Source organism: Anabrus simplex, chromosome 1 (genome assembly GCF_040414725.1).
Source record: "Anabrus simplex isolate iqAnaSimp1 chromosome 1, ASM4041472v1, whole genome shotgun sequence".
NCBI classification, from domain to species: Eukaryota; Metazoa; Arthropoda; class Insecta; order Orthoptera; family Tettigoniidae; genus Anabrus; species Anabrus simplex.
The window spans coordinates 93,654,722-93,681,814 of record NC_090265.1 but is presented as its reverse complement, the minus strand read 5'-3'; the positions used below and the strand labels follow the sequence as shown (position 1 = coordinate 93,681,814).

Sequence of the window (27,093 nt, the reverse complement as noted above, 5' to 3'; positions counted from 1 at the left end):
TTCTGCACTCCGTTCACACTTCTCAAGTACAGTAGCCTACAATACACTCGCTGCCAGTGCACCTACCCTTCACTTGGCTTACAGTTCAGCGACCTTGGGCTGTGGGGAAAGGGAGGGTAAATTCTAAGTGTATTCCTCTTTCATTGTCTCTGCTTCCAAGATTATGGTAATTTGTGCTGTACCACGCGCAGCAACATGCTCGAATGTTTCCAAGTTTGCAGCATTCTTGCAGCAGTGTGCATATAGGCCCACTGCTACATCATAGAGAAACAAAGTCCAGTCTCCTCAAATATCAATGATTCTGTCTCCATGCATCGCATTAAAATTCTTTTAAACTAGGCAAAGATAATTTTACTTAGTGTGATGATTAGTGGGTGTAAGAATACTTTTGAAAAAATAACTCTCCGAGACCCACGAATTAATCGCAAGTGAATTATCCGCATGCGAATTATCGAGAGTGCACTGTATATGCATATAATCTATGCATTTTTTAAAATTAGGTGGCAAAAAACTGGAGTGTGAGTATTATTTGCATTAAGGTTGATAGAGTGCACCTGACACAAACAAATCTAGAAATTGCCATTTTTCCACCCACTCTGTTGCCAACCCTGTTCCTGCTACAAGAAATAAGTATACCTCATACACTTCACATCATTTTTGTGACGTCAGTTTAAGTAGTAAAATGTGTTTAGGATAGCTGGTGTGATGGTGGTGGTGATTATTGTTTTAAGAGGAAGTACAACTAGGCAACCATCCTCTATTAACACTAATCGGAGAGAAAAACTGAAGGGATCCGACACTTTGAAAAATGAAGGTATCGGCCAAAGAAAGACTAGGGCAATGAAGGGCGTGAAAATGAAAGACTCCCTAGCCCTCGCAAATCTAATAGCGTCGGGGTCGGAAAAGAACAAGAGTTGAGCAAGGGAGGTTGGATAGGATAGATGAAAGTGAGGAGCCTGGCACAAGTAAGTGGAAGCAATGCTAGGACTCAGCTAAGAGGCTCGTGGCTGCCAAACCATGCTCCAAAGTTCAGAGCCCCTGGGGCCCCTTTTACTCGCCTCTTACGACAGGCAGGGGATACCGTGTGTGTTATTCTACCACCCCCACCCACAGGGGATAGCTGGTGTGAGTTCTCACTATAAATCATTCACAGCTAAAGTACCACATTATTGCAGAGACAGAGCAAACTGATTATTAAACTACAGGAAGAAAGAGTGGATGAGACTTGCGAGACATGATTGGAGGAAAAATAAATAAAGCTCATCTTGAACAGATACATTGTAACTACTGGGCATTTCATGGACAAAAAGCAAAATTTCTGGAAAATGAAGACTAGATATGCAATAATATGATTGAAAAGAACAGTTTGGATGAATGGTCATAAGTGAAATGTCTTGACTGAAAGCTATAACAATGACAAAACAGTTAAAAATTACAGGTTTTGAGGCTAGTTGTGGAGGGCCAAAGCATGTTTTTGAATGAAGTAACTTCAGTTTTCTTAGGAAAACCACAATGCACAATGCCCCCCCAGTCAATTATGAAGTAAAGCTTGTGAATTTCAGTTTGCATCAGAAAAAAATCTTATCTACTCTTGCAAAGTGACAATCCAGATCAGAAGTCAGTATATTTTTGAAGATTATGATGCAATGAGTTGCTTCATCATTTTATAATTTATTGTAGTGTAGAATTTACAATTTTCATTAGAAATATTTAGCAAAGCTACATAAAAACAAAACTTTTTTCAAAATTTCCTTGCCTAAAATTAGGATGTGGGGATTAACGTGAATATGTGGTACTGTATATGTTTGTCTAAGAAAAATTATTTGTGATAATATTGTGGAAAGCATTGGATTTGCAGAGCTTACAAAGGAGGGCACCAACTGAAAAGTTAGGGAATGACTGCTCTAGAGACACCTCTATTATACATTATTTTAGAAGGCGAATAAAACTAATATACTTCATTTCAGATGTTTAAAATTAAAAGTTATAAATATTTATATTCTTTGCAGAGAGTGAAAATTTATTATACAACTTTTAATTATCCATTTTTTAAACAACAAGATCACCATATCATTTCTATACAGTATTATAACAGCTCTTAGATAAAGTATTAAAACTTGTTTTGCATTGTACCAGCATACTTGGTGTATGTATATTATGGGTCAATAAAAATCAAAATATATTAGCAACATAATTTTCTGATACCAATCTCTCACCTGATCTTCAATGTTTCTTGTAATCCCTCAATGTTCCTTCACTTGTTAATTTAGTAGCAATGAGCAAGTGATGTAGACCAACCCCGGATCCTTTTATCCTGTCATGACAGAAAAAAACTGAGTTACTATTAATACTGAAATTTTTAAAAAAATCTCATGTCATTTTAAACTAGGAAAGAACCAAACCAATAAACTAGTGATATCAGCGACCTCAGCAGGGTAAGTATCTACTCATGAGAACTGTTTTCAATAAGGCAAATTTAAGTCATATATAAATAATACCATGTCAATAACATCTGTATTCATTGCCATGTCCATTTTTGTTCATGAAAAAAATGGCTTTGTTCTTATCAATAGCTCTTCACATAAGGGCAAAGACAAACTACCATATTTATAGGCTACTGTATCTATTGAAGGTATATTTAGGCACCAGGTAAGTTGGTCATGCAGTTAGGGCCGTGTAGCTGTGAGCTTGTATCCAGGAAATAGTGGATTTTAACCCCACTGTCGGCAGCCCTCAAGATGGTTTTCCATGGTTTCCCATTTTCACACCAAGCAAATATGCTGGGGCTGTACCCTAATTAAGGCCATGGCTGCTTCCTTCCCTCTCCTAGCCCTTTCGTATCCCATCGTTGCCGTAAGACCTATCTGCATCGGTGCGACGTAAAGCCAATTGTAAAAATAAAAAAAATAAAAAGATAATATTTAGGCTGATGTGGAGATTATGCACAGAATCAGGCACTAGAACAAGACAATCATAAATACAGGGTGATTCATGAATAACTGCATCATCACTTGCCAGATTCTAAGGATGTGGAGGAAAGCTCATGTTGTAGCTATTTTAAAGCCTGCAGGGAGCCAAATAAACCTAAGAACTTCCGACTTGTTTCTCTGTTGTGCCATCTTTTCAAAATCCTTGAGCGAATGGTACTGAACCGTATTTCACTTCTTGTAGATGAAGCTCTCATACCTGTACAAGCAGGATTTAAGCCTGGAAGATCATGCTGTGGACAAGTTCTCAATCTGACATAACATACAGGGGATGGCTACAAGCGGGGACTAGTGACTGGTGTTGCCTTCATAGACCTTAGTGCAGCGTATGGTACCATTAATCATAAGAGATTGGTGTATAAAGTGTATCAAACAATAAGGGACTATGGTTTTACAAAATTTGTTGAATTCATTCTTCAAAATCAACGTTTCTGCATCTCTCCTCAAAATGAGAACAGCCATTGGAGAACTCAAAAGAATGGATTACCCCAAGGAAGTGTTCTTGCACCATTGCTCTAAAACATCTAAACTGATGTGCAACCAATTCCTGCCGAAGTCAAGCAGTTTATCTATGCTGATGACACAGCAGTGGCAGCACAGGGGAACACATTTGAAGAAGTTGAAGAAAAGCTGGCAATATCTCTCAAAGAACTTGCTACACACCACGAGAACAATAATTTGAGACCCAAACCCACAAGACTCAAGTTTGTGCCTTTCATCTACGTAACAAATAAGCCAGTAGAAAACTGCACGTGTAATGGAGAATAGTAGTCCTTGAACATTATTATACACCAAAGAACCTTGGTGTAAAACTAGACAGAACATTATCTTTCAAACAACACTGTCAGAATTCCAAACAAAAGGTGTGCGCTAGGAATAACATTATTAGAAAACTAACAGGCACATCTTGGGCTGCATTCCCTCATGTCCTACGCACATTTGCCCTGGCCCTCTGCCTATCAGCTGTAGAATATGCATCACCCATATGGAGAAACTCTGCCCATGCTAAGCAAGTGGATATTGCTAAGAACAAGACTGGTCGCATAATTACAGGATGCCTGAGACCAACTCCAACAGAAAATATCTATCCTATCGTAGGAATTGTCCCTCATAAGTTACGAGTTTCATTATGGTCCGTATTGACAATTGATCAGTATCAAAGGGTAGGAAGGGTCTACCTATTGAATAGGGTATTGAATAGGTGGACCCTTCCTACCCTTTGATAGGAATTGTCCCTCCTCACATAAGAAGGGAAGTAGTCACCCTCTTTATGGCCATCAAATGCTGCCCGTTAGACTCAGGTCAAGGAAGAGTTTTTTAAGAACCATACCACTTGTTGATACGCCAGAAAAACAAAGACGTGAACTGTGGCAAGAGCAAGTACATAATATATCCATTAGTTTAAAGGAAGAACCTTCTGCAGGTTTTTGCCTGTTGTATCCTGTCTGGAAGACCCTTAATCAACTGCGGACAGGTGTTTTAAAGAGCAAGTCTAACCTAGTTAAGTGAGGCTATGTACAAAGAGACATAACCTGTGATTGTGGACTACTACAGGATGGAGAATACCTTCTGGTTTGTCAGCATTTACCATCACCGTGCACAAAAGAAGATGTTTTGCAAGCCAATGATAATGCTGTCCTTGTAGCCAAATATTGGAAAAACATTATTTAGCTGTGTATCTGGACATGGAAAATAAATAAATAAATAAATAAATAAATAAATAAATAAATAAATAAATAAATAAATAAATAAATAAATAAATATAAAATGGGTGTTGTTTAATACTCTTTCATTTCTGTTTGGTGATGGCTACAAACATCCAATTAAGCTTCTAAACATACTACATCTGTGGGAGAATTGCTTACACTCACAGTAGATGGTGAAAATGACCTTCCCCTGCCTGAAAACACATCCCTACACATTGCTGCATGTTTCTGACAGTTAACTGCAGTATCTCTGGGTCAATATTGTTTATGCTGGTGACAATATTCTTCTTATATCACCAATTGTTTTTGGCCTACTTCAATAAACTAAATCTTTAAATTCACTCCATGATAAAAAATCCAATAACATGAGGTATGGCTATCTGAGAGGTCATAACAGCCATGTAATGTAACAAGTGGGCTATGCTGACAGCACTCTAACACATAACTAAACTTTAATAGTTCAAGTGTTGTTTTAAATAAAAACCACCAGAATCCATGGAGTATGAACAAAGATATCCTTTTTTAATCTACTGTTTTGCATGGATCACTCTGTACATACCAGGAAAGTTAAATTATTTTGATGATGATGGCTTTGAGGGCCCTAACATCTAGGCCATCAGATCTTGATTGTATGAGATGAAATGGTAATTTAAAATGTTCCCACTGACTAGGATGAAAATATCTTTCTTCTTATTTATCTCAGCCTTATCCATGCCATACAGGGTCAGCTTCTCTAATTTTCATCCTCCAGGTATTCCTGTCCACAGTTTTCTCTCAGTTCCAGCCCTCTACCTCAACTTCAACCTTCCTTGCTTTCTTCAGCCATTTATCACCAAGTGTTGGACTCTTTTCTCCACAAACTCCTCCTCTCATCGCTGCACATGACCATACCACCATACCATTGCAGTCTCCTTTCCTGAAATTTCTTCCCTAGGCATCCCACTCTTACTGATACACATTTCTCATTTTATCCTCTTTGGTAACCACACATATCCAGTGTAATATCCACTTTTCTGCTGCTTCTAAATTGTGCCCTTGGACCTTAGTAATGGCCATATTTGTGCACCATACATCATAGTCTTCATCATCATCATCATCATCATCATCATCATCATCATCATCATCATCATCATCATCATCATCATCATCAATGTCCCACTCCAGTTGCCTGGGTGCGGTTATTAGTCTTGATGGTGGTTATTATTGCTTTAAGGAGAAGTATAACTGGGCAAAAAATCCTCTATTAACACTAATCAGAGGGCAAAAATGGAAGGATCAGACATTTGGAAAATTAAGGTACTGGCTAAAGAAAGACAAGGGCAATGAGGGTCTTGAAAATGAAAGTTTCCACAGACCTCAAATGCTCTAATACAGTCAGTATCAGAAAAGAACAAGTATTGACCAAGGGAGGTCAGATAGGATAGAAGCGAGAATCCTGACACAAGTAATTGGAGACAATGCCAGGATTCAGCTAAGGGCCCCTTGGTCGCCAACCCATACTCCCAAGTTAAGAGCCCTTTGGTCCCTTGTTAGTCACCTCTCACAACAGGCAGGGGATACTGTGGATATATTCTACCGCTCCCACCCACACAGGACCTGTACATCATAGCTGGACACTCTAGCTCACAGAATGAAAATGACTATGAAATTCAATTAATCAACAGATCCTGTTCACTGTATGTTTCTCCAGTAATAAGGCATAAGATGTTTCTGTCTGATGGGTCCATTTTTTTGTACCAGAATATCACAAGTACAGTTTGTTGCCCAGCAGGAACTTCGCCTTCATTTCCAATCAGTGCTGGAGTCCACCAAGGATCTGAACTTTTGCCTCTGCTGTTCACCCTGTGCATGGACACAGTAATGTCAGACATCCAAGCACTTCATCCATGGATGATTTTATATGATGCTGACGACATGTCAGAGTTTACAAGTTTACAAGATTCGTGGATGACACTTTTGTGGTTATTGACAAAAATGTTACTAACAGCGATACAATCTCCTATAATCTCACCCACACAATCTCTTCCTCCTTACATCACAATTCTCAGAAACATTCGTCATTCTATAGTTTAATACACAGAGATTTGAAAATCCCACTCTCCCCTCACAACTTAAAAATTGAATTAAACTTTATAAAGAACTTGGCTAAACTTATTGGATTCAAAGTTGAACTGATTAACTGGTTAATTAATAATAAATTATCCATGAATCTCATTTCGGATAAACCTAAAAAACTAGTTACGCCACGTTTACATACAATAACCCAGCCATCCACCAGATCATGAACACACTGAAGAAATATGATATTAATATTGCCTTCAGAACAGTAAATACAAATCAAAGTATATTTTTTAATCACAATAAAGTCAATTATAAAAATAGCCATTTTTTGAGATCTGGTATTTACAGACTAACTTGCGCTCAGTGTGGATATAGTTATGTTTGTCAAACTGGACGGAGCTTCTATACGAGATATATGGAGCATTACAATACCTTCAAACATAACAAATATTCAGCAATGAGTTCACTCATGAGTTTACATCTATTGAAAAGGATCTCACTATTCTAAAATGTATAGGCAAAGGAAAACTTATAAATGAATTAGAAAGTCTTTACATCTTTTTAGATCAGGCCTATAACAAAGCACCAGCTCTCCAGAACAACCCATGAGGAAATCCACCAAGCGGCATTCTCTTGAAATGATGGCTTAATCGTCTGCAGGAAGACATGAAGATTGTGGGTATCAAACCTAATGATATTCTTAACAGGGCCAAATTGAGAATGGTGTGCAAAGTAGAAGACCCTGCAGTATTGTGGTAAAAATGCTATGAATAATTTTTTTTTACCGGCATTGTTTTCAAAGTACTAGCTGTTACCCGTGGCTTCACTCGTAATGATTTTGTAATTTGATAAAATTAACTGTTCCTCGGTACTGCACTAAGACATTATCTGAAAACCCCTTCAGTTTAAAAACTCACCGAAAAATTGCATTTCATTTATCCTGGAACCTCTTGTAAACCACGTTTGTAACATGGAACTTTACATGTAAGAAACAGTCCCACCTCAAGTCGAAAGCAAAAAATGTGTTTATTTTTAAAGGAGAGTCCAAATTCAAATTTTCATGTCTGTAACATGTTAAGTTTATAAAATATACTCATTTTAAAAACTGTCTGACTCCTTGACTGAATGGTTACTGTTGAGGCCTTCAGTTCAGAGGGTTCTGGGTTCAATTCCTCACTGTGTAATCGCGTATAATAAATTCTTCTAGCTCGGGGACAGGTTGTTTGCATTTGTCCTTACACTCTGCTCTTCATATTCACTCAACACAACACAATACCAACCAACACAGGAACATGCAATAGTGATTACATCCCTACATACAGGGTTGCCATCAGAAAGGACATCCGTTTGTAAAACAGGACCAAATCCACATTTGAGGGACAGTTTGCACCCGCAACCCCACAGGTGTGGGAAAAGTGGTAGAAGAAGATAAAGATACTTATTTCAAAAATTCACCTGCTTTTTCAATTTTTTCAGACTTCTAAAGTGGATTTTCCAAAAGGATAAAGTGTGTTTCTCTATTTTAAGGGAGATTCCAAGTACCAAATTTAATGTCTTGTAACATCTTTAGTTTCTGAGATATAAGTATCATCATATAAAGAATTCAACTCCTTCTCTTCTCTGCTAGTGGCTTTACGTCGCACTGACAAAGATAGGTCTTATGGCAGCAATGGGATAGGAAAGGCCCAGGAGTTGGAAGAAAGTGGCCATGGTCTGAAAATGGGAAACCACGGAAAACCATCTTCAGGGCTGCCGACAGTGGGATTCGAACACAATATCTCTCGGATGCGAGCTCACAGCTGCGCGCTTCTAGCCGTATGGCCAACTTGCCCGGTTTCAACTTCTTCCCCACTTCTTTTAACCTCTCTCACCCCTTAAGTGGATTTTCTCACAAAAAATGTGTGTTCTTTTATTTTTAAAGGAGATTCCAAATACCAGTTTTCATGTCCATAACATGTTGGGTTTTTGTGATATATTGTAGATATATTCATTTAAAAAATTTACCCACTTCCTCAATTCATTTTACCCCCTTTAAGAGTATTTTCCAGAAAAAATACGTGTTTTTTTAATTTTTAAAGGAGATTCTAAATACCAATTTTCATGTCTTTTCATCTTCAGTTTTAGATATATATATATCCTCATAAAAATAATTCAATCACTTTTTCGGTCCTTTTCAACCCTCTTAAATGGATTTTCTGAAAACAAAAAGTTACGTTTCTTTATTTTTAAAGGAGATTTCAAATACCAATATTCACATCTGTAACATATTCATTTTTTTGGGATAAATTAGAGGATTCAACACCATTTTCAGTCCTTACACCCTTCCCCACCACCTCAAATAAATTTTCTGAAAACCAAACTGCTTTATTTTTAAAGGAGATTCTGTGTACCAATTTTTATGTCTGTAACATCTTCAGTTTTTGAGATAAAAGCATCTTCATTTAAAATTTGATCCCCTTTTCACTTATTTTTACTCTCTCTTAAGTTAATTTTCAAAAAAAAAAAAAATGTGTTTCTTGTTTTTAAAGGAGATTCCAAATACCAATTTTCACATCTTTAAAGTGTTCAGTTTTTGAGATACAGACATCCTCATTTGAAAAATTAACCGCCCCCTTTTTACCCACTTAGCGGCAGTATATCCAAAAATCCTTACTTAGTGAGTACCTACACTGTAACATAAATATATTCTCAAAATTTCATTCTTTTATGTCCAGTAGTTTGGGCTCAGCGATGATGAGTCAGTCAGTCAGTCAGTTAGGACGTCTTCAAAAAGGTACGGTATCCAATTGATGAGCCCATGCTGCACTCTGGGCGAAACACTGGTAATTTTTGACGATTGAGTTTCCTGAATTTTATTTTTAGTCAAGACATGTTATTTTATATATATTAAAGAAGAAAAATAATTTCAATTAATAAATAAATAAACCAACCATCAATGATATGCATAAAGAGCTGTCACCCGGGGGGTAGATATCATGTCAGTTGATTATGCAGTCTTTTTTCTACCATAATTTATCGATCATCTCCCTTGGTAAATTATTTCACTCCCTAATTCTCTTCCTATAAATTAACATTTGCTTGAGTTTATCCTCTTAAATTCAAACTTAAGCTTCGTATTATGATTTTTCCCACTTTTAAAATTTCTACTCTAGCTTTTTTGTCTACTGATGTCACATCATGTCATCTCTCTGCAGACAGCATGGAAGACATCATTGAAGTTGAGCTGTTAATCTCCTTACTCCCAACTCTTCCCAGCCCAAATTTTGCAACATGTTTGGAACACTACTCTTCTATCAGAAATCACCCAGAACAAATTGTGCTGCTCTCCTTTGGTTCTTTTCAATTCTCGTATCAAGTAATCCTGATGAGTGTCCTATACACTGGAACTATAACTGGGGTCTTACAAGACACTAACTACACTCATCCTTACATCCTTCCTACACTCATGTTCATGAAAACCAGACGACTTGAAAGACTAGAGATAGGAAGTTTATATTCACAGGACATGTGCCTTAGTATGTTCTGAAGAAGTGATTAGCATTTGAACCATGTTGGCCCTCAGGTTCAAGGTCCACATCGATATTCGGCACACCGCCACCAGTTCAGAAACAATAAAGGTGATCTTTAATCCACCTATTCAATACTTTAACGTCCACTTATAGTGGTTACATAAACTATATGTACCGTACCCAGGGGTAAATACCCTCTAGGACAATGCCTCCATTCCTGTATGAACATCCGACTAACTCAGGGTTGGGCAGAGTGTGGATTGGTTGTTGATTGGGTCAGGATAAAAAGTTGAAGTTCTACACTAAAATAGCAATCAATAACAGGAAATGGAGGTATAACACGAATGAGAAACAATCATAGGGGGTAAGATGGATTTATTAATAAATATGCCCGATCAAATCACACGAAAATAATTGAATCAAGAAAAATAGATAATAATTTTAAAAAACTGAACTCAAAGTATTGAAATAAGTCGAAATTAGAAATGTTAATTGAATGATTATACAAATTTGACATTAAAAAAAACAAGTTCAACAAAGAACATTTATATAAATCAAGACTGAGTTTCTTCTAATAGTCCAATGTTTATGTTGTATGGCAACAAGTGTACGCAAACACTGACATGTGGTATTTCCGTATGGAGTTTCACACTATCGCATCCCAACAATACGGTTTAGAAGTTAAGTTAATCCCGAGAGTTGCCGAAATTACAATTAAATAAAAGTTACATTATATAAAAAAAATTACTACGAAAAGAAAAATAATTAAGATGCAATGGACGCTATGTAATTTATGCAAAATACTAGGGGCAAATCCTACACTATATTTACAACAATTCAAATAATCAAACTAAACATATATATACATCGGATATCGAGTAAAGTCTTAAATACTACACTGATTCTAATGTGAATCCCGGTTCACTGCAAAAGATCTAGACAGAACTAGATAAACCAACAATACTTCAGCACTCGGGCTGTTCCCTTTAAAAAACAACGAGACAAGGTATACAATCACAAATAATAATGTAAAACATCCTGTAAGAGAAAAACATATAAATAACCTTTGATATCATGAAGAAAGCAATGGGCAACATTGCCTCCTTCTGCTGCGTTTAAGCGCTCATCAGCGCGGTCATCCGTCATGTACTTCCGGGTAGATTACGGGCTGAAAAGAAATGTTGAACTCCACTATGCTAAAGATTGGATTTTGTCTCCCGAGGCCGCCACAAGGAAATACTGTCTCCTTCGCACATACAGATAAACACAGGCCAGGAATCAGCTTGCCATGAGATAACGCCTTTCATCAACTACACGGAAACTCACGTATATTCATTCCTTCTTAGCATGCTTGGGCCATTTAACAACATCAGACTCAATAGTCTGGAATTAACACTGTCCATTCTGATCACAATATACACTCAGAAGACACTCAGCAGGCACACACATCTGCACAATACTCTTTATCTTGTCAGGCATACAACCGGCCTGCACCAATACATTATAATTCAGCATGCAATTATTATCTCATTATTCCTCATGAATCCCACTGGCCTTTCCACATAATGAGACGCAGTTCGAGTCCTTGGCAGACCATCAGGCAAACAGAATCCAATTTAACTTCAAAGATCTTATTTTAACAACGACGTTCTGCAGCTCCTCCTGGCAGCTTCTGTAAAACCATGCATCATGCAAAATAGCTATACCTGTCTCTCTGAATAACCGAAATAAAATGAACTAATACGTGTTTAACGTTGTATAGAAAAGAACCTGTCGATCTAGCCCTTCTAGCATATATTTAAGGAAAACTCGGAATATCCTACGCTAAGTAATATACACAAATAAACAACAACTGATCCTATCAATCCCTCATTTTCCCAAACATCTAATCATAAAGCAAAATGAAAATAAAATAAACTTGCATTAATCTCGTATCCGAATCTATCATAGTAACAAAGTTAAACAAACACATGCCGTCAGGCTTACTCTACATGAAAATAAAAATTCTATCTACACTGCCCTAGTACCTTAACATAACTTACCATAAATAATACATGCGCCTTACTGTATTTTACATGACTCTCGGGAAACCAGGATAGCAGCTTACATTCCCACTGATTAAGGGATCTACACCATGTTAATCACATCATTAACATGTGTGAATGCACTTCCATCCTCTGCAGGCGTATCCATCATCTTGCTGGAAAATAATTCACTGGAACACAGAAGATTATAGTTGATAATTTCTTCGCTGTTTACTGCTGCGAGCCGAAATACCCTTCTCTTTACCAGATCAGCTAAACATACTGATTCACATATATATTACACACTTCACTTAAAGGGTGAAAATACAGTTTAAAAAGCAGCCCACGGTTCGGTACGGAAGTTCCACGCGAATACGCGTCCGTCGCGAAATAGTGAAACAATAGCACGTTTCCACTACACTTGTTACTCAGCGGTCACTGAACACCGTCTTTATCAATTGAAAGTAAACTCTGCCAAAATTATACTATTTCATTTACTCAAGTACAGTAAAATATTGCGACTGCACAATTTAAAGTATCAATGAGAACCAGTTACTATTACTGGAATAACACCACGTTAATCACAATCACCAGTCACAGAGTTAATGCATCCGCACTGTTCAAATCTTTGCCACGGAAATCCGGAGTTAGTGCATCCGTACTGTTCAAAATTTTACCACGGAAATACAGAGTTAATGCATCTGCACTGTTCAAATCTTTACTACCGAATGACGCTCTCCAGAGCTAAGGGTTACTGAGGAGGCTTCGGTGACGCCAATAATGCTGGGGTTCCCGGGTGTCTGAACCACCCACCAATCAGAGAGTTCGTCATATATGATGACACAATATTTATTGTGATATATTTACAAAACACAACTCAAACACTAGCAAATCTCTTCCACCAATTTTTATAATACATTTCCAAATATATCTGACTTCAGAAACTGTGGAAAACCGATTATCTACAGAAACTGACTTTATCCACAGAGCACGTTGGTCATCCTGGAATTAAGATTTGGCGTGGTGTAGCCTCCAGGTTTGCCAAATCCCTGAGTTCCCATTGGCTGAAATATCTTGCTTGGTCAGCATCTAATACACGTGTCGATCCTTACCAACGCTTGGGTACGCTATCCTTTCTCACGGTCATACGGAAATATGAAGCAATATCCAGCGACTTACTGTCTTGCTCAACATCCGGTATCAACTATCTTGGGGTACGATGCTTTAACATGTTAGACTGTAACTTTTATGAATAAATTTCACATATTTGGTCAAATAATATTCCAATTATTATTATGGGCCGGCAGGATACGGCTCAATACTATCAGTTAAATGGGACATGTTTCGCCCTCAATTTATGGAACCTTCAGCCTAAAAACAATCTTCAAGAGTACACCTTATATTAATATCAAAGCTAAAAGTTTAGCCAGTTACTAAAATTCAGTACCTAAAAATGTGAAAAATGATACATTATACAAACATGTTAATGGAAACACTGTCAATGATTAAACCATAAAAATATTTTGTCAGAGACTAAAACTTATTCCGTTACAAATTTCTAATTAAAATGCTTCATTAAAAATTGTTAGTGGAATGCCAGAGTGACAATGACATAATGCCAATGACATGAGGGCGTGAAAAACAAGCACTAAAATGAATGTCACAAATACAACATGTTCAAGGCCGCTGATGAAATCATGAGCATAATGTGAAACTGAAGTATCAGTTGAATTATTGCAGAAGGGGCCCTTAGCACCGGTAGGCAATATTATTGTCTGAGACCTTGTCAGAAAATGTCAGTAGATACTGGAAAAAGTTCTCTGTAAGATAAGGAAAGGAAAGATTAAGAAGTTGAAGGCAAGGAGAGAATTCTGTTTACGATGTTAGGAACAAATGAGGACTTACATGTTTGTTGAAAGCACCTCCCTTCCATGCTCCGCCATCCTTCCCCTCCGAGTTCACTACCACCTCTGCAGCAGAATTATAATACGAAACTCAGAGCCAACAGAAGGGCTGCTACCAACGCAACAGTAGATAGCAAATAACAGCTTTCAACAAACATGTAAATCCTCATCTGTTCCTAACATCGTAAACAGAATTCTCTCCTTGCCTTCAACTTCTTAATATTTCCTTTCCTTCTCTTACAGAGAACTTTTTCCAGTATCTACTGACATTTCCTGACAAGGTCTCAGACAATAATATTGCCTACCGGTGCTAAGGGCCCCTTCTGCAATAATTCAACTGATACTTCAGTTTCACATTATGCTCATGATTTCATCAGCGGCCTTGAACATGTTGTATTTATGACATTCATTTTAGTCCTTGTTTTTCATGCCCTCATGTTGTTGGCATTATGTCAATGTCACTCTGGTATTCCACTAACATTTTTAATGAAGCATTTTAATTAGAAATTTGTAACAGAATAAGTTTTAGTCTCTGACAAAATATTTTTATCGTTTATTCATTGACAGTGTTTCCATTAACATGTTTGTATAATGTATCATTTTTCTCATTTTTATGTACTGAATTTTAGTAACTGGCTAAACTTTTAGTTTCGATATTAATATAAGGTGTACTCTTGAAGATAGTTTTTAGGTTGAAGATGCCCTAAATTGAGGGCAAAACTTGTCCCATTTAACTGATAGTATGTTTATGTAACCACTATAAGTGGAAATTAAAGTATTGAATAGGTGGATTAAAGATCACCTTTATTGTTTTTGAACTGTAAATTTTCAATATGGACCAAAAATGAGATTTATAACATGTAACACTGCCACCAATCGGTAAAATGTGCCTGCGACTCTCGTTGCTGCTATATATCGAAGGTAATGGATCAGTGTGATTTGAGCAGATGTATGCGACAACCGCACCATCAAGGTCTGGGTTACCGATGCGTCTTCCACTTCTCCGCCTACCTTTGACTAACGTGCATAAACATGCTAGACTGCAATGGTGTATGAAACGATGTCACTGGGGACAGGAATGGCAGCCAATAGTGGTTTAGGACAAATCCAGGTTCTGTTTATTTGAAAATGATGGCCGCATTTTGGTTCGCCGCAGACAGGGGTAGAGGCATCACAGTGACTGCATTCGCACAAGACATACAGCGCCAACTGAAGGCCTTATGGTGTGGGGTGCTATTGGGTACAATCACAAATCACAGTTGGTGCATGTCCAGGGCACTGTGATCAATTTGACCTACGTGAATGACATCCTGCGACCCGTAGCCGTACCCTTTCTGCATGACACCCCAGACGCCATATTTCAGCAGGGCAATGCATGACCACATGTTGCTGCACAAACATGTGCCTTCTTGTTGTCACAGGATGTCAGACTGTTGCCTTGGCCTGCCCAATCACTTGTAGCCAATCAAAAATGTCTGGGTTGTGATAAAACGATGGGTGCGGCGCTGTGACCCAATGCCAACCAACAAAGATGAACTGTGGAACCAGGTGAATGCAGCATGAATGGCTATACTCCAGGATGCCATTCCCGCCTTATACGCATCAATGCCATCACGCATGGAACAGGTTATCAGTGCCCATGGAGGACCCAGTGCCTACTAGGCAACAGGACACATGCTGAACCTAAGTGACTGAAATGCTAATCATTTCTTCAGGATATACTATTGAACATGTCCTGTGAATATGAACTTTCTATCTCTAGTCTTTCAAGGTGTTCTGCTATTTATGAACATGAGTGTGCAACCCCTAAATACTCTCATAACCAAATAAAGAACTTTTATTTACAATCTCGTTTATACTGTATGATTTCCCCAATGAAGATCTTTTCTTATATTAACCTCTAAGTACTTGCAGTGATCCCCATGAGGTACTACCACCCCATCAACATTGTAATTAAAACTGAGTGGAATTTTCCTTCTAGTGAAACTTACAACCTAACTTTTCATGCTGTTTTATATGACCTCTTGAATCTAAAATATCTGCTGCATTTTGTTGGAATCACAGATGTTGAGCCTCACTGGAATAAACTTTCATAAACCCAAACTGCCTTCTACCAAACCAGTTAGTAATTTTGCTAACATGCCTAATATAATCCAAAAGAATAGTCCTACTCTCCTACAGTTTACATGCAACACATGCCAAACTGACTGGCCTATAATTATCCACTTTATGTTTATCACTCTTTCCCTTGTAGGCTGGAATTGCTATAGCAATTGTCCTTTCATTTGGAATAGCTCTTCATGCAAACAGTTATCAAATAAATGTTTCAGACATGGTACTCTTTTCCAATCCATTACCATATCTTCAGAAATATTATCAATCCCCACTATATCTTGCTGGAATCCCATAAGTTGAGACTCACAGAAACAATTTTTAATAAACCCAAACTGCCTTCTATCAAAAGCTTTTAACTTTAGTATATTTTTATAAGTATCTTTATTGTCATAGGTTAACTTCAATACTTTACCTGCATTAGTTATCTCCTCTACCTGGACATTATCCTTATATCCCACTATATTTAGATACTGCTGATTAAATATATATGCCTTCTGAAAGTCCTCATATATACGCCCACCTTGATTGTTAATGATCCCTGAAATGTCCTTCATGGAACTTGTTTCTGCCAAAGTGTGCCTATACAGCATATATAAACTTCCATTTTTTTCTAAAATTCATATAACTGCCAATTATGTTAGTCATCATGTTATTCTTAGCTGACTAGTATGTTTCTTCAATGGATGATATCAGTAAAAGTGAGACATGTCTTGAAACTCATTATTTTTGAGCCGCATCTCACTTTTGTATCAATAAAATCACTCCGTCCCAGCCTTATGCAACCTCAAACTCCACCCCACATGCTGAGGCGTGGTTCCTCTTTCACTATGAATAAAACAGAGGGCTCACTTATATTAATGATATGCGGCTCACAATGTCTTAAGCCATCTCAGCTGATAAAAGTAAACTCGTGTCCTCATCCCGAGGTAGTGCAGCTCTTTTCAGGCACATCCCCATTGGAGGTGAGCTGCATGTACCATTTCAACCACATACCAGCCCTCCTGTTATTCTTAAATTTCTGGCAGTACCGGGAATCAAACCCAGGCCCCCAAGGACGGCAGCTAATAACACTAACCGCTACGCTACGGAGGCGGAGATCTCAGCTGATATCTCAGCACAAGAGAGTCTGGTTGGTATATTTGCGATGGCAGATTTATTAATGGTGTCTTGCAAACAGAGAAGAAATAAATAAATAAATAAAATACACTGATGTACAAAATGATAAGGAACTATACAGATTTAGAAAAGAACATGTATAGTGGCTTACTCAGCCTTTCTTTGCTGAAACAACAGAAATAAGAGGTGGAGCCCTAAGTAGGAAAGAAAAGATAAGAATCATTTTTGTGATATGTAGTAGACTCTGGACTTCAGGGTAGTGAAGAAATATAGGTATTTCTCAGAGTAGAAGTCTCATATGTACTATAGTTTGGGAAATTGTGACTGCTACTAAAGACAAAGCATCACATTGGATCAAGTTTCCAATATCTACTACTGATCTTCAGAAGCTAAAACTGAATGGCAAGAATGTTACACATTTACTGATGCTATGTGTCAAAAACAAAAACTAATGTACTTGGCAACGATTACAGCAACAAAAAACAGGTAGCCAGCTTTACCATCCAAGCCATGTGCAATACAGTTGAAAGGTACACTAGTGTTGATAAAAATTACCTTAGACCGACCGACCACCGACCCTGATCTTCATGTAGAGCAGTCGCACAGGAGGCAGGTTCACCATCTGTTGTTTACTTAGTCTTAACATTTGATACGTACAGTGATCTCCATACAGAACTCTCACCCCATCAATGCAATATCTGTAATTTAAACCAAGAGGACTTTGCTGGCAATAGCATTGTGCATTAATGATTTTGCTAGGTTTCAAGAGTTCATAATACATAATACTGCTCTGGTCCCACCAGACACAAAGCATGGTCCTCTTGCCAAAGTGATTTGGCCTTGGTGTTCAAGGACCGGCTTCACCAGGTAACAGCCACAATTTTCTCTGCTTTGAGTTTTCAAAATAAATAATTTTTTTGTCACCTGTCAAAATTCAGTACAGAAATGTTCTTTCATGGCACTGAAGCAGCATTTCACAAGTGACTTTGCAATTTTCCATTTGCTGTTCATTAAATTGTGTGGGACCCATTTACCGAGTTTTCTGATCTTCCCCATGGCTTGTAAATGTCTGCTGATTGTTTCTTGTGGCACAATGAATGCTTGTGCCATTTGCTGTTAAGTTTGAGTTGGGCCATCATCCAGTAATGCTTGCAATTGCTCATCTTTGCACTTTTGTTGTGTACTGGAGCGTGCACTGTCTTGTACATTGAAGTCACGATGTTTAAACTATCGAAACCATGTCTCACATGTTCTAATCGATAGAGAGCGTTCACCATATGTTTCTACCAGTAAATGATAACTTTCCACAGCCTTTTTCTTTTGATTAAATAAGAAAAGCTATGCATGCCGCAAATGTTCTTTTTCAGGCACAATTATCGACATGATCACTGAACGATACAACACAGATGCTAGTGTTTGGCAGACTCAACTTTTTTGTGTTGGTAGGTTTCTGTCAGACAAATAAACTGACATGTGTGTCAAATTCATATGCAGCGTACTGTTCGCTGACGCCATATCTTAGTGAAACCAGAAAGACTTATGCATATGCCTGGTATTACACTATACAGTATAATATCATCCGCAAAAAGGCTTATTTCTGATTCCAGTTCTTTAGTCATATCATATTGTTATGAATATAAAACTCCATCTGTTTCATTACTCTACTTCAGGATGACCTAATAAATGCACACACACACATATTTAAACCAGTTATGAATGGCCACACTAATTACTAGTTTATTTACAAATCTCTCTTCTGTACACACAGTAGGAGGTCTAGCCCGCTCAACTACCTTTGGATGCCTAAGACTCACTTTCACTTCTCCAAGTCCAGTCAGTCAACTCATACAGTGGCTGTTCATAGATAGCTGGATTTGAACACAGTGTCACTGACTATACAACACACAACACCTGTTCGTTGGTTCGAACTCCAGTGATAGTCCGGTACTTCACACAATCACATGAAGTGAACAACAATCACCAACAGCTCAACAGTACCCAACAGCAGGACGATACTCACGACAGTGAATATTAACCCACATCCAAGTATTATCTTCACACTCATGATAACTGCTTCAATTGCTGATTCACGGCAGTCCTCAATCCACAGAAGTGCACACGCATGCACGCACGCACGCACACACGCACGCACACACGCACACACAGAGTCTTCTGTCCCGTACGCCATCTTCCTTGCAGCTACTCACTGGACACTCCGACACCACAACAACAGCTCCTGGTTCAGACCTCGGTGGAACACTAGCAACAGTCAACACCTCTGTTGCCCTTAGCTCAGTCACCAAACCCCAACTCACTGAGTGTCACACTGGCTCCACCTCGGAGCCCAACTGTCGCTCACTCTAACACTGACTCCCACACGGAGTCCAACTCTGACTGACTCTCCGGGGCTTGTCTCCCTTTTTATAGCTCGCGTAATTTGATTGAGAAATTTCATGATGTCACTGGAAGCAGAACATTCCCTTTGAATCTCAAAGTAACTCACAGGTAAGCCGGCCACTGAGAATAATACATGGGAGGCCCGGCCCTACCCCATAGGCCGGCTGAGAGATTCCAGGTCGCCTGAGTCACCAGCTCCTTCCTGGAAATATCTAAAGGAGCTACCACGGGGCTTGACACGTAACAATATATATATAAGAAAACATAAAGGTCCAAAAATACTGCCTTGAGGAATTTCCCTCCTAATGATTACAGGAGCAAAGAATGCTTCACTTAGTCTATTTCTCTGAATTCTTTTTTCTAGAAATATAGCCACCCATTCAGTCATTCTTTTGTCTAGTCCAGTTGCATTCATTTTTGCCAGAAGTCTGTCATGTTCTACCCTATCAAATCCTTTAGATAGGTCAATTGCAATACAATCCATTTGATCCCTGGAAGAATCTAAGTTATCTGCTATATCTTGCTGGAATCCTACAAGTTAAGCTTCAGTGGAATAACATTTCCTAAACACAAAATGTCTTCTATCAAACCAGTTGTTTATTTTGCAGACATGTCTAATATTATCAAAAAGAATACTTTGTTTTAGGTTTCATTGACTTTAATGTTTTTAATCATTGTATACCTACTAGACAAGATAGCTCACGTAAGCTTAAGCACCAGGAATATTCCTTAAAAAACAGTGTTTATTTTTTAATATCAATTTCATTAATGTAATGGCTGATGATGTCTGAATATTGGATGAAACGTACCGCAAGTAAACGTTTAATGATAATAATCAATAATGAGTTTTATAACATATAATATGTGGTATGATTCATGCTGTTAGTGGAGAGATGTCCGGTTCCATGGCTAAATGTTAGTGTGCTGGCCTTTGGCCACCAGGGTCCCAGGTTCGATTCCTGGCAGGGTTGGGAATTTTAACCATAATTGGTTAATTTCACTGGCATGGGGGCTGGGTGTATGTGTCGTCTTCATCATCATTTCATCATAAACACGATGCGCAGGTCGCCTACGGGAGTCAGATCAAAAGACCTGCATCTGGCAAGCCGAACTTGTCCTCGGACACTTCCGGCACTAAAAGCCACAATGCCCCCGTCAAATTTGGTGAATTTAAAGCATAAATCTACAAGCAGGTCTCGAGCACTTTATTAGAAAACAAGGGTGAGATTTTGGTCGCCAGCGAGATATTTTCAGTGTGTAATAAACTGGATTGGCAAGTTCCTAGCAAGAGCAAAGTATTGATTGCCGAGCACATCGATCACAGCAAGGGGAAGGTCACGTGGCCAACAGGTTTCTTGAGGCATGCTCAGCGCGTATGCAAGGGGGCGAGCAATTACCTCTACAAAATTCCAGAATAGTCTCAGCCAATAAAATCTGACACTTACAGACCAATAACCTTCCTCAGAAAAATGACACACCCCCGAGCCAAAAACTATAAGACTTAGAGCACACATGCCCCTTTTCTCTTATTACTTCGCCTTCTGGACAGCTGACTACAACCTGGACTGCATTTTATTTAGCAAGGCTAAATTCTTACAGACAGCAGCCTACTCCATAACTTACAATAGTTGAACATTGTCGTGCGGTGTATTTTCAAGCTTCAAATATAGGTTAAGTGTAACACGCAACGTAACCTCAAACTGGATCCAGTTACATCAAGAGGAACATCATTCACACCGTGGGACGTCAACTCCTGTGCCATTATGAATTGCTAAATATGTAAGGCGATTCTAGCAGTGGGGAGGTGCACGCGATGGAGCCGATGGAATGAAGAAGACGCCGACCAGGAATTGAACCTCATCATAAAATTTGAGTACAATTTTATTGTATTATAATTATCTATCCATCTGTGCAGAAACTAAATGATCTTTCTTATCTACCAAGTAGTTCTATTAAAATCAGCAGTATTTAGAGATATTTCCACATTTCCATTCTTGACGGTGGCAAGGTAGACTAGTTACATGTGTGAATGAAATTTTGAACTCTATTAGAGTAGTTAAATGTAGTTAATCTTCTGAATGATTTTCCAATTGTAGATCTATGCTTAAAAATAATTGACCTCACATTTAATATTCAAATTAGACTACAAATTTGTGATATTTGGAGGTAGTGTGAGATGGAATTAAATGGGATTCTAGTGAGTAGAGTTGAATTGAGTTTCCTCTGTGCATAGTCCGATAATTCTTTTAAATTGTGTCATCTGCCTTTGAGTTAATTTTGAGATAACTGATAGATGCAATCATCATTAATAATAATAATAATAATAATAATAATAATAATAATAATAATAATAATAATAATAATAATAATAATAACATACATACATACATACATACATTATCATTATAGACTGTTATGCCTTTCAGCGTTCAGTCTGCAAGCCTCTGTGAATTTACTAAACGTCGCCACAATCCTCGATTTGCAGCTAGTGTTGTGGCCTCATTTTGTTCTATACCTCTTATCTTTAAATCGTTAGAAACCGAGTCTAACCATCGTCGTCTTGGTCTACCTCTACTTCTTTTACCCTCCACAGCAGAGTCCATTATTCTCCTAGGTAACCTATACTCCTCCATTCGCCTCACATGACCCCACCACCGAAGCCGGTTTATGCGTACCGCTTCATCCATCAAGTTCATTCCTAAATTAGCCTTTATCTCCTCATTCCGAGTACCCTCCTGCCATTGTTCCCATCTGTTTGTTCCAGCAATCATTCTTGCTACTTTCATGTCTGTTACTTCTAACTTATGAATAAGATATCTTGAGCCGGGCTGAGTGGCTCAGACGGTTAAGGCGCTGGCCTTCTAACCCCAACTTGGCAGGTTCGATCCTGGCTCAGTCCGGTGGTATTTGAAGGTGCTCAAATACGACAGCCCCGTGTCTGTAGATTTACTGGCACGTAAAAGAAATCCTGCGGGACAAAATTCCGGCACCTCGGCGTCTCCGAAGACCGTGAAAGTAGTTAGTGGGACGTAAAGCAAATAACATTATTATTATTAAGATATCTTGAGTCCACCCAGCTTTTGCTCCCGTAAAGCAAAGTTGGTCTGAAAACAGACCGATGTAAAGATAGTTTTGTCTGGGAGCTCACTTCCTTCTTACAGAATACTGTTGATCGCAGCTGCGAGCTCACTGCATTAGCTTTACGACATCTTGATTCAATCTCACTTACAATATTACCATCCTGGGAGAACATACAACCTAAATACTTGAAATTATCGACCTGTTCTAGCTTTGTATCACCGATCTGACATTCAATTCTGTTGAATTTCTTACCTACAGACATCAATTTAGTCTTCGAGAGGCTAATTTTCATACCATACTCATTGCACCTATTTTCTAGTTCCAAGATATTAGACTGTAGGCTTTCGGCACAATCTGCCATTAAGACCAAATCGTCAGCATAGGCCAGACTGCTTACTACATTTCCACCTAACTGAATCCCTCCTTGCCATTTTATACCTTTCAGCAGATGATCCATGTAAACTACGAACAGCAAAGGTGAAAGATTACAGCCTTGTCTAACCCCTGTAAGTACCCTGAACCAAGAACTCATTCTACCATCAATTTTCACTGAAGCCCAATTGTCAACATAAATGCCTTTGATTGATTTTAATAATCTGCCTTTAATTCCATAGTCCCCCAGTATGGCGAACATCTTTTCCCTCGGTACCCTGTCATATGCTTTCTCTAGATCTACAAAACATAAACACAACTGCCTATTCCTCTCGTAGCATTTTTCAATTACCTGGCGCATACTGAAAATCTGATCCTGACAGCCTCTCTGTGGTCTGAAACCACACTGATTTTCATCCAGCTTCCTCTCAATGACTGATCGCACCCTCCCTTCCAAGATGCCAGTGAATACTTTGCCTGATATACTAATCAATGAGATAGCTCGATAGTTGTTGCAATCCTTCCTGTTCCCTTGCTTATAGATAGGTGCAATTACTGCTTTGCCCAATCTGAAGGTACCTTACCAACACTCCATGCTAATTTTACTACTCTATGAAGCCATTTCATCCCTGCCTTCCCACTATACTTCACCATTTCAGGTCTAATTTCATCTATTCCTGCTGCCTTATGACATGGAGTTTATTTACCATCCTTTCCATTTCCTCAAGCATAATTTCACCAACATCATTTTCCTCCTCCCCATTTTCTTGGCTGTTCACAACACCACCAGGATAATTTCCTTTTATATCGAGAAGATGTTCAAAATATTCCCTCCACCTCTCCAGTGATTCCCTGGGATCTATTATGAGTTCACCTAAATTACTCAAAACACTGTTCATTTCCTTTTTCCCTGCCTTCCTGAGATTCTTTATTACTGTCCAGAAAGGTTTCACTGCTGCTTGACCTAGCCTTTCCAGGTTGTTACCGAAATCTTCCCAGGACTTCTTTTTGGATTCAACAACTATTTGTTTCTCTCTGTTTCTTTCATCTACGTACAACTCCCTGTCTGCCTCGGCCCTTGTTTGGAGCCATTTCTGATAAGTCTTCTTTTTACGTTTACTTCATCATTCCACCAAGATGTTCGCCTTTTCCCATCTTTACACACAGTTGTTCCTAGGCATTCCCTTGCTGTTTCTACTACAGCATCCCTGTATGCTACCCATTCACTTTCTATGTCCTGAACCTGCTTACTGTCTACTGTTCGAAACTTCTCACTAATCATATCCATGTACTTCCATCTAATGTTCTCGTCCTGGAGATTTTCTACCCTTATTCGTTTGCAGACAGATTTCACTTTCTCTACCCTAGGCCTAGAGATACTTAGTTCACTACAGATCAGATAGTGGTCTGTATCATTGAAAAATCCACGGAAAACTCGTACATTCCTAACAGATTTCCTGAATTCGAAATCTGTTAAGATATAGTCTATTATGGATCTGGTACCCCTAGCCTCCCATGTGTAGCGGTGAATAGCCTTATGCTTGAAGAATGTATTCGTAACAGCTAAACCCATACTAGCACAGAAGTCCAGCAAACGCTTCCCATTCCCAATAGCTTCCATATCTTCCCCACATTTACCAATCACCCTTTCGTATCCTTCAGTTCTATTTCCAACTCTCACATTGAAATCGCCCATTAGCACTATTCTATCCTTGCTGTTGACCCTGACCATGATGTCACTCAATGCTTCATAAAACTTGTCAACTTCATCCTCATCCGCACCCTCACATGGTGAATACACGGACACAATTCTAGTCCTAATTCCTCCAAATGACAAATCTACCCACATCATTCGCTCATTTACGTGCCTAACAGAAACTATGTTCCGTGCAATGGTATTCCTGATAAAGAGCCCTACCCCAGACTCTGCCCTTCCCTTTCTAACACCCGTCAAGTACACTTTATAATCTCCTATATCTTCCTCGTTATCTCCCCTTACCCGAATATCACTTACTCCTAGCACATCCAGATGCATCCTCTTTGCTGACTCAGCCAGTTCTACTTTCTTTCTTCCATAAGCCCCATTAATATTGATAGCTCCCCATCGAATTCCATTTCGTTCGTTAAGTTGTTTCCAAGGGGTCCCTCGCCTGTCAAATGGGAGTGGGACTCTGTTCCTCCCATAGGTCCGAGGCTTGCTTATAATGTTCTGAGCTCGGTAGATTCATGAAGCAGGATGCTACCCTACTTGCACATAGTCCAAGTGAGGATCTTTCCTCTAACGGGTTATGGACCACCGGTGGATTGTATAGTCCTAGCCGCCTGAGTACAAGGAAGGCCAGGACTCAGAATATGTCCGAGATGCCCACTCCCATTCCATAGCAACTGGTATCCCGACTCTCAGGACCACTTACTAGGCCACTCAGCCGTTGCCCATGGTTCACGAACTAGGACGTGACTACAGTAACCCACAAACATGAACAATAATAATAATAATAATAATAATAATAATAATAATAATAATAATAATAATAATAATAATAATAATTTTTAAATTATAAGATCGGGTTAAACAGTGACTTAATGGTCGTAAGCTATAAAAGTGATGGATTATTTTTTAATAACTTATTTAATGTGCTCTATTTATGAATTTGCCTGGAATATTGGTAATCCCATGGGATAAAATTATAATGTGTTTAAGCTTGTGTCTTGAGAATACAGCATGTTAGTGGAACTGTGAGCATGTTTTGGGCAAAGCTCTTACGTATAAAATAAAAATAATTAATATAGGCTTATGGACCACGTGCTAGTAATTTAAGATGACCCACCTGATGGTATTAATTACTGTTTTATATCAGGTCTTCGAATAATACTCTTAGTTTAGGACTAATCGTCATCGTATGTGAATAATTCACTCTATAAAAGTAATACTCTAATTCGATCACATATCACATGCAAAGTTGAGTGTGTAATTAATCTCCGTTCATCCATACAATTTCACTGAACTGTCCAAAAATAAAAATTATGTAACTATAATAATATGCCCAGGATTCGATTGTAAATAATGTACATACATTTTCGGGTAACCATGGTGTGAATGTATTGTGTGAATGTGGTAGTCAGCGATGTTTTCTAATATCAATTGTGCATACTGTGTTTAATCTGGTCATGGGTTCACCTCAGTGATCCAGATTATTTCAGCATTGTCTTTGTCGATTTGTTGGTTCTATGGAAGTATTTAATGAAACATTATTGAAACTATAGTAGAGTAACATCAAGATTTAGGTTTCCTCTTTCTTTTGAATTTAATTCAGATGAATAAGATCATTTAGTTAAAATGCAAGGGCAAAGATTTAAAATAACAAGCAGTTAAAATTAATTTTTGATTAGGCTGAATATTCAACGGTCAATGTAGATTAAATACTTAATAAGCAGCTCAAGGAGATGCTGATTGATAACTTATTAATTAATTAATAACACATTCATAATTAAATAATTAGTATCACTTAATCCCTGGTACAATCGTGTGATTAGATAAAATGGCATAAAGGATAATTAAGGGAGTTGTTAATCATATAATTACCATGAGGATCATTGGAAATTTGGAATTTATTTGTTATTGAAAGTAGGAGAAGGTCTTTTGCAAATTATTATGTAAATATTAGAGTGAGTTAGGGAAGGCTTACTTACATTTGATTTTCAATTTTGAAGCCAGTGAAGGCCTAATTTCTTTTTTACTTATTGTTTTCCAGAACATAACCTTTGCCTATGCAGATGAAGATCAAATGTAATTTCTGTACAGTCTGATCAAAAATCAACTA

At 38.2% G+C, this 27,093-nt stretch overlaps 1 long non-coding RNA gene across 1 annotated transcript in view; it reads right to left on the bottom strand.

Annotated features, from left to right (window-relative positions):
- Positions 1 to 12,449, bottom strand: part of LOC136861931 (uncharacterized) — a 55,901-nt gene extending 43,452 nt beyond the window's left edge. The window contains exons 1-2 of the long non-coding RNA XR_011017627.1: positions 12,329 to 12,449; positions 2,217 to 2,314 (exon numbers count right to left, since the gene is read on the bottom strand). This is a non-coding gene — a long non-coding RNA (uncharacterized lncRNA). The remainder of the gene's footprint in view (positions 1 to 2,216; positions 2,315 to 12,328) is intronic.
- Positions 12,450 to 27,093: the final 14,644 nt, after the last annotated feature.